We start from the raw sequence: 10303 nt of genomic DNA, 5'->3' as shown, positions 1-10303 counted from the left end.
GTAAGGGTTGTCTCCTGAGCCCGTCAAAAGGAGTGAATCTGTAAGAGGGTAGTTGGCTTTCGCCTATTGAAGGAAGGCTCCTAGTTGACGTCGGTGACCTCGCCGGTGGAGGAAGCCAAAAGTGGAGTAGGTCAAGACTGACCGAACCACTCTAAATCTCTGGTTTGCGTTTATTTTGAGCACTTTATCATTACTGCAAACCTCCTACATAGCTACTGCTCTCTGCGCTTTTACGAACAAGTTCTGTGCAGTTTACGTTCACATCTTAATTCCATTTACAAACTGCAAACTGCTCTCTGCGCTTTTACGAACGAATTCTGTGCAGTTTACGTTTACGTCTTGATTTCACTTACAACTGCAAACTATCTTCTGCGCCTTTTTTACGGACAAGGTTCTGTGCAGTTTACGTTCACGTCTTGATTTCATTTACAACTGCAAACTGTCTTCTGCGCTTTTACGAACAAGGTTCTGTGCAGTTTACGTTTACGTCTTGATTTCATTTAGAACTGCAAACTGTCATCTGCGTTTAGACGCAAACTGCGTTTAGACGCAAACTGCATTTAGACGTAAACTGCACTTAGACGCAAACTGCGTTTAGACGCAAACTGCGCTTAGACGCAAACTGCGTTTAGACGTAAATCTGCGTTTAGACGTAAATCTGCGTTTAGACGTAAATCTACGTTTTAGACGTAAAACTGCGTTTAGACGTAAACTACGTTTAAACGTAAAACTGCGTTTTAGACGTAAACTGAGTTTGGACGTAAATCTGCGTTTAGACGTAAATCTGCGTTTAGACGTAAATCTGCGTTTAGACGTAAAACTGCGTTTAGACGCAAACTGCATTTAAACGTAAATTGTGTTTAGACGTAAACTACGTTTAGACGTAAACTGCACTTAGTCATAAGTTATCTTTGAGTCGGCTTTTGCTTCAAAACTGATTTTTATCGAACGAACGCAGCTTTTATTTTTAATCGCTAAAAGATATCCGCTGCACTAATTCACCCCCCCCCCCTCTTAGTGCTCTCGATCCTAACAGCTCATCCAAAAGAGCAAATTATAGGAGATACATCAAAAGGGGTTCAAACTCGTTCTTCTTTCAAAAATTTCTGTGCTAACGCCGCTTTCCTATCTCAAATTAAACCTAAATGCATTGACGAAGCCTTAAAAGATGATTTTTGGGTCATTGCAATGCAAGAAGAATTGAACCAATTTAAGAGGAATGAGGTATGGAAGCTTGTTCCTAGACCAAGTGACCACTTAGTCATAGGTACTAAGTGGGTCTTTAGAAACAAGTAAGACGAAAATGGTATCGTGGTTAGAAACAAGGCTAGATTAGTGGCCAAAGGTTTCAACCAAGAAGAAGGTATCGATTACGAAGAAACCTTCGCTCCCGTGGCTCGATTAGAAGCCATAAGGATGCTCCTTGCCTATGCTAGTAGTAATAATTTTAAACTATTTCAAATGGATGTTAAAAGTGCTTTCTTGAATGGTTTTATTTCCGAAGAAGTATATGTCGAACAACCTCCCGGATTTGAAAATTCTCTTCTTCCTAATCATGTATTCAAATTGACTAAAGCTCTCTATGGCTTGAAACAAGCTCCTAGAGCTTGGTATGAAAGGCTTAGTTCCTTTCTTATTTTAAATAATTTTACCAAAGGCAAGGTTGATACTACATTGTTTATTAAATATTTTGAAAATAATTTTCTTATTGTGCAAATTTATGTTGACGATATTATTTTTGGCTCTTCGGATGAATCACTATGTGAATCATTTGCCAAATGTATGAGTCATGAATTTGAAATGAGTTTAATGGGTGAATTAACTTTCTTTTTAGGATTACAAATCAAACAACTTAGTGATGGTATATTTCTTAACCAATCCAAATACACATTAGAATTGTTAAAACGATTTAACATGGATAATTCAAAAGCAATAAACACCCCTATGAGTACTGCGACTAAGTTAGATATGGATGAAAATAGTGAAAATTTCGATCAAAAAACATATAGGGGAATGATAGGTAGTCTACTCTACCTCACCACGACTGGACCAGATATTATGTTTAGTGTAGGACTTTGCGCTAGGTTTCAATCTAATCCTAAATTATCTCATCTAAAGAGTGTTAAAAGAATATTTAGGTATCTTAAAGGAACTTTAAATTTAGGATTGTGGTATCCAAAATCTGAAAAATTCGATCTAATAGCTTATGTAGATGCCGATTTTGGCGGATGCAGGATAGATAGAAAAAGTACATCCGGAACATGCCAATTTTTAGGACATGCACTTGTTTCTTGGACTTCCAAGAAACAAAATTCAGTTGCACTATCTACGGCGGAAGCCGAATACATTGCTGCAAGTGCATGTTGTGCACAAGTCATTTGGATGAAAAATACATTAGAAGACTATGGAATTCACTTTAAAAACATTCCTATAAAATGTGATAATACTAGTGCCATATGTCTTACTAAAAATCCAATTCAGCACTCTAGAACTAAGCACATCGACGTTAGGCATCATTTCATACGCGATCATGTCCTTAACAATGATGTTGTTCTAGAATTCATTGACACAAAGCATCAATTAGCAGATATATTTACAAAAGCTTTGAATGAAGACCAATTTGAATTCATTAGAAGGGAATTAGGTATGTTAAATTGTCCCTAAGAATAAAATTGTTTGAATGGATTTTTCGTAAAATTTTTCATTCTCTCTCCGTTCCTCGGTGACTTGTTAAATTATCTTATCCTATCTTGAGTCAAACACCGCTTCCATCTGATCAAGATTAATGATTTTATGATATTTTGAATCTCGAAATTGATTTTGATGGCTTGATTATGAGTTTCAAGTTGACGAATTGAATTTGAATGGATTTGTATTCGAATTATGATCTTGACTTATTGGAGTTACTACTTAAAATTTTTTTTCTTATCCCAATCTCTTCTTTGTACATCTACAATTTTTGTTATTTATAAAAAGAAGATATTTGATAATATGGATGAATGCTAAACTTTCCTTTAAGATGAACTCTGCGTAAATATTTTAGCATACTTAATTTTGAATGATAAAATCTTTGTATGATCAATGATAATATAGATGAGTGATGTATGATCAATGATAAAATCTTTGTATGATAAATTATTTGCTTCAAGTCTAATTCCCTTTTTGTTGATGACAAAGGGGGAGAAAAGTGATGACTTGTATCATTTTAATAGCATGACTTATATGAATTGCAAAAGCTTGTGTGATATGAATGTCTTATATGCCTTGCAAAATCCTTGAGAAAATCACAAGATTGATATCATGAAATTTATATTGAAAATCTTTATCTTCTGTCGTAGCAAAATTCGTCCCTTATCATTTAACTTATGATTTTCATTGAAGTTTCGTACTTACTATTGTTTAATGAGGATAACGATAAGTTCTACGATTAGAACTTATCGGGTTATGCTTGAATCCAATGGGATGGAATTCAAGTGTTTTTTTATCTTCTCATAATATGGCATATAGATAGGGCGAGTAATGTTTAACTCCGTCATCAATTGATTGTCATCATCAAAAAGGGGGAGATTGTTGAATCTCGGATTTTGATGATATAATCAATTGGTGGGTTAATTGATCTAATCCATATTATTGAGTTAAGTGTACAGGATTAACTACGATAACCAAAAAACATAAAGCAAGGATACCGGAGTCGAGCTCGATGGACATTTAAGAGACCGAAGAATCACCGGAGATGCTGCCGGAACCAACCGAGAAGAAATCGGGAACGTGTCGGAAGTTCGCCGAAAAAATCGTCGGAGGCTCGCGGAGATCACCGAGAAGGCTCAGCTACTCGTTAAAGTCATCACAAAGATTGGGAGCTTGCAGGGAGTCCGTCGGAAGAAGTTCGTCGGAAAGCTCGCCGGAACAAGACTCGACGTTCGCGGTTAAAAAAAATACTTGCTTAGGATGTTTTCTTTTTGTTATGTAGTTCACCTGTAATTAGGATTAGGATTAAGATATAATCCTATATCCTGGTTAGGGGCCAACTGGGCCCAAAGTCAGATTTGGTTTGGGCAAAAATTAAGCCAAACCAATGAATCGGAAAGCCAGGCGGTGGCACCGCCTGGCTGGGCGGTGAAACCGCCCAGCACCCGAGTGCTGGGCGGTGACACCTCCTTGGCTGGGCGGTTGCACCGTTCAGCACCCGAGCGCTGGGCGGTGGCACCGCCTGGCTGGGCGGTGGCACCTCCAGCACCGGGAACCCTAAGAGAATTCAAATTTTGAAGCCCAAAATTTGAATCCTCTTGAGGCCTATAAATACCCCTCAAATCTCAGCTGAGGTTACAACTTTTGAGAAGCATTTTGATTGAGAGAAAAGTCTTAGAAAGTCTTAGCAAGTCTTGTTTTCAATTTGCTAGAGAGTTCTCCTCCTTCTTTCCTATTGAAAATTTGTAAGAGGTTGAACTGCTTGTAAAAGGTTGTAAGAGGGGTGTTTACCCTTCCATTTCAAGAGATTTGCTAGTGGAAGGTGGGAGCCTCATCGAAGAGGGGCATCGCAAGTGGAGTAGGTCATTTTACCGAACCACTCTAAAAATCGACGTAATCTCTGGTTTGCATTTTATTATTGTCATTTACATTACTGCAAATCTTCTTACTGCTTTAGTTCCTTATTACCCTTGCTGCGCAACTTTAAGAATACGCTTTCAAGTTAAACTTTTCAAGTTCCGTTCTTATAGTACGAAAGATTTTGTTAAAATCGAAGTTTTAATCCGCTGCACTAATTCACCCCCTGCTCTTAGTGCCGCTCCGATCCTAACACCTTCTTCGGGCGTAGGCATCACTGTATCAAGGATGTACATGATTTTCTCCGCTGTGAGAATAATTCTCAAGTTATGGAGCCAATCCGTATAATTTGGACCAGTGAGGTGGTTGACATCAAGTATGCCAAGTATGGGATTTGAAAGCGACATTTTCTAAAAATAAAGATGCAGTAGAAATGAATAACATGCAGATTTTGCAAGAAATAAACTATCAAGATATGGACTTCTATCTTAATATGCTCCCACTATTTTACTAACGAGTCACGCGACACCCTCAGCACGTGAAACGGAAGTCTCCGGCAGACTTCTAGTGGGGATCAGGATCCAATCAGCGTCTTAGTGTAACCTCGAGAGACTCGACCAATCACACTAAGCCTAAAAGGTAGGCAACTCTTGCCGATCACAACTCCTTGTGATTCCCGTCCTGTTCGGCCTCCGAATCACCATGGCCTCGAGGGACTCGACCAACCATGATGCTCGGTTAAGTCAACACCTTCATTACAAGATGAGTCTGATTTGATAATATACCCTCGAGGGACTCGACCAAGCATACCATGCCCTTAGGTCACCGGTGACATCTCTATGTCGTAAGAAAGATAGCGAATCGCGATATAGGTGAGTCTCAAGGGACTCGACCAACTCAACCTACAACGGGAATCGGTTCCAACTTATAACGATGGAAGGCCACGTGGGTCAATCTAATTGCCTCACGTTTACCGACTTAATATTATTGAGAGATGTTTATATGATTTGGTCTCCTAATATGACATGTCACACATATGCATATTTAATATATATCTACATCGTATGCAAATATATATACATATCTAGTATGTGTATAAGCAATCACACCAGATGATCATGGACCACAACCTAATATGATTAGGCCCGAGCCAGTAGGCCTAATCACTAACATCAAGATCTATGTGTGCAACGGTGCATCTCCATGCCCTGTGATCGTCCATCTTGTCCTCGTCGGTTCCGTCGACATCTTGATGCATCTTCATGCATCATGATCGTCCGTCTCGTGGGTCCCGCTATCGCATTCATGCTCCCGCTATGCCTCCTCATGTGATTACAACTTAATCATAGGCATGCAGGCCCGACAATAAATGAGAAATATAATGGAGGCTCGTAGACCTCAATAATAATAATCACAAGTACACACATCACACGATCCATGATCATCCGTCCACACATCATACATCACATGTATAAATAATCATCATTATGTAGGACTACTAGATAATAATAAAAATAATAATCAACTAAACCTTTTAATTAATTAATATTTTCTGAAATCAGGGACATGTAGGGAATTTCTGAATTTATAGGGGTATTTTCATAATTTGGACAAAAGACAGAAACTAGAATTTCTCAAATTCCGAGGGGCAAAACTATCTTTTGCCCAGAAAACCCTAATGCCCTACTACCCTTTGCTGCTGCCGCCGCCGCCGCCACCATGTTGGCGGTGGCTTGTGCCACGAGGGGCGGGGCGCTGCCCTCGCCTACGGGCGGCACGCCCGCTGGCAGCGCTGCCGCTGCAGGTGGGCGCCCCCGTGGGCGTCGCCGCCTTTGCGGGCAGTTCTATCGGCGGGGCAACGCCCGCAGGTGGTGCTGCCCCTGCAGGTTGGCGCCCCTGCGGGCGTCGCCGCCTCCGCGGGCGGTTCTGCCTGCGAGGCAGCGCCCGCAGGCGGTGCTGCCTCGCTAGCGGTCGCCCCTGTGGGGGGTTTAGCCCGCGGAAGCGGCGGTAGGCGCCTCTGCCCGCGGGCTGCTAGTCTCGCCGGATGCAAGCCTGCTGCAAGCAGGCCGCCGGTCGGTTGCTGCAAACGCAGCCCCTGTGCTGCCCGCCTTCGGCTGCGCTGCATGCACGTAGATCGAGGGTAGCAACTGTTGTTGCCCTTCCTTGTTTTTGCGTCAACCATTTTGACGTCAAAATTGTTCCTAAACACAACACGCGCAGTTCAAAACCAATCATTCGCACGAACAACCTGGCTCTTATACCACTGTTGGGAAATCATAGGGGCGACATAATATGCGCAGCGGAAGAACAAGAAAACAAAATCCCCGATTCCCAAAGAGATGTTCGTCGTCGTGCGAAGATTGGTATGCAAAATCCGTGAAACTTAAAACTACGTATAGAGTAGGTTGTGTTACCTAGGGAGATCGTATATCCCTGTTTCCTTGCAGATCCTTAGGAGAGGGTGAAGAAGGTCAAGCGTCCTCCTCTCTAGCGGTGATCCACACAGCAGGGTTGTGACGACGCTCCTCAAAACACCAAGCCTGCTCTGAGGTGGAGAGGAAGAGGAGAATAGGAAAGGCAAGCAAAGGCTCTAGCCTATGAGGCTCTGAATCCCTCCTATTTATAGAGGTCCCCTATCAAACCCTAATGGGTCCTCCCCTAGTGGGTATTGGATCTGCATCCAATAAGACAAGGGATCCGTCGGATATCTCATATCCGAACCTCTACTCATCGCATTGCCTACCATATGTGTGTGACCCTCTAGGCCCAATATCGAGCTGGCCGTGAGTCATACCTTTCAGAACTCCTTCTAACTCAATGAATTATTATCTCTGTAATAATTCACTCGACTCATCGACTACGGACGTACTAGGCCACTACGCCATAGTCCCCAGACGATACAGGGGAATCCAATCCATTGGACCTGTCTGTCCTCAGTTACCGTGTACCTATAGTCCCTCATCCATCTAATATCCCAAAGACCGTATATCGAGCATGGTGTTGTCAGACCCATACGGTTTCTACTCGAGTCTCGCTCTAATCGGATTCTCCCGGAGAACTCTTTCTCTCTCAACCCGAATGACCCTGGCCAGGGATTTGTTTGAGCAAGAACACATGAGATATTCCTCTCATGACGTCGATAGTGGATGATCCTCTATCGACACTCAATAGCACTCGTAAGGTCGACTACCACTCCTAATGACCAATTGTACTAGATCTGGGACAGCCAAACCTATAAGTCTGGTATCAAAGAGTGGAGCACTCATATAGGACAATCTTAGTGTCTCAAGTCTAAGGACCAGATATACCACTAGGACTACGGAATCGCTGTCTGACAATAAGGCATCCTCAACCATCCAACATTTCGTAAGCGGATCAATCAGTGAACTCATTCTCCAATGAGCACCTGTACTGTATCCCTAGTGTCCCTACATGAGCAGCTATGAGACCAGCTGCATCCATCATATGGACGGGTATATAGCACACCAGTCTATCCGGTTATCACGATGTCCCTCTCGAGTAACTTATGACCGGGATTATTTAGGATATGTGTTTAAAGGTGAATCGATCTCATTATCGTGATCTTATCACGATCCGATTCCCATTGCACAAATCCAAGGACATCACAATATATATATGCACATATGCAATAGTTATAAAGTGATATACGCCAAAATATAATAAGCAAAAAAATTCTGTATCAAGTCACACGTGCCATCACTCACGTGATTGGCTTGCTAGGCACCTATGACTAGCACAGTTCATTGTCAGTGTCAGACACTGACAGGCGGTGGCACCGCCAGCATCGGGAACCAAAGAGAATTCAAAATTTGGAACCCAAATTTGAATCCTCTTGAGGCCTATAAATACCCCTCAAATCTCAGCTGAAATTACAACTTTTTGAGAAGCAATTGATAGAGAGAAAGGTCTTAAAAAAAGTCTTAGCAAGTCTTATTTTCAATTTGCTAGTGTTCACCTCCTTCTTTCTTGCTGAAAATGTGTAAGAGAGTGAACCACTTGTAAAAAGTTGTAAGAGGGGTATTTACCCTTCTCCTTCAAGAGATTTGCTAGTGGAAGATGGGAGCCTCATCGAAGAGGGGCCTCGCAAGTGGATGTAGGTCATTTGACCGAACCACTTTAAAATCGGCGTGATCTCTAGTTTGCATTTACTTATTGTCATTTATATTACTGCAAACCATTTGCACTTTAATGCTCTACTTCTTTGTCTCCTTCTTACATATCCCTTCAAGTTAAAACGCAATCGAAACGGTTTCAAACGAAATGTTGCTTTTATCGTACGAAGTTTTCAAAAGTGTTTAAATCATCAAAAGTTTATCGTACTTTACCGCTACACTAATTCACCCCCCCCCCCCCTCTTAGTGCCGCTCCGATCCTAACAATTGGTATCAGAGATAGGCTCACTCTCATATTTGGTTTGATACCCAAGAGAGATGGCTTACTTCGGCATACATGAGGGTCATTCTATCACACATCCACCCTTGTTTAATGTGTCGGATTATACTTTTTGGAAGACTCGTATGAGGATCTTCCTCATTTCCATGGATTTCGAGCTTTGGACTATTGTTGAAAATGGATTTCAAAAATCTTCTCTTCCGATGAGCGAATGGAATGAATTGGAGAAGAAGGTTTTTGCTTTAAACGCAAAAGCTATGAATGCCTTGTTTTGTGCACTAGACAAAAATGAATTTAATCGTGTTTCAATTTGTGATTCTGCTTTTGATATTTGGAGAACTCTTGAGGTCACTCATGAAGGCACTAGCCGAGTGAAAGAGTCCAAAATCAACATCCTTGTGCACTCTTACGAATTTTTCCGAATGAAACCAAGTGAGTCCATCGGAGACATGTACACCCGGTTCACGGATGTCATCAATGGACTCAAAGCTCTTGGTAAAGATTTTACTAACTTTGAACTAGTAACTAAAATCTTAAGATCCCTCCCTAAAAGTTGGGATCCAAAAGTTATGGCAATTCAAGAGGCCAAAGACCTTAAAACATTCCCTCTTGAAGAACTTATTGGGTCTCTAATGACCTACGAAATGACATGTCAAGCTCATGATGAGCTCGAGAACCCCCTTCCAAAGAACAAGAAGGATATGACACTCACATCACAAGAAGACCACTTGAAAGGAACATCAAGTGATGAGGACAGTGATAATGACATTGCACTTTTGACTCAAAAATTTAAAAAATATTTAAGAAAGAACAAATTTAAAAATAATACAAAAAATAAATTCGAACACAAGAAGGACCAAGTGATTTGCTATAAGTGCAAAAAACCGGGACACTACAAGAACGATTGTCCTCAAACAAAAAAGAGAACATCAAAGAAGAAGGCGTTCAAGGCAACGTGGGATGATTCAAGCACGTTCGAAGAAGAGGAGTCCAACACCGAGCAAGTTGCTCATTATGCCCTAATGGCCATCGGAGAAGAGAAACATACACCATCACAAGCTAGGAGCAAGAGATGGTATCTAGATAGTGGATGCTCAATACATATGACTGGAGATCCATCTCATTTCTCTATGCTCACTAGCAAAGAAGAAGGGTACGTCACCTTCGGAGATAACAACCAAGGCAAAATCATTGGCAAGGGAACCATAGGTAACAAATTAAAATTTTCTATTGATGATGTCTTACTAGTTGATGGATTGAAACATAATCTCTTGAGTGTTAGTCAATTATGCGATAAAGGTTATAGCGTTAGATTTGAATCAAATGTATGTATTATTGAAAAACT

This window comes from Musa acuminata, chromosome BXJ3-6, assembly GCF_036884655.1.
Source record: "Musa acuminata AAA Group cultivar baxijiao chromosome BXJ3-6, Cavendish_Baxijiao_AAA, whole genome shotgun sequence".
NCBI classification, from domain to species: Eukaryota; Viridiplantae; Streptophyta; class Magnoliopsida; order Zingiberales; family Musaceae; genus Musa; species Musa acuminata.
Note: the sequence above shows the minus strand (reverse complement) of the source record.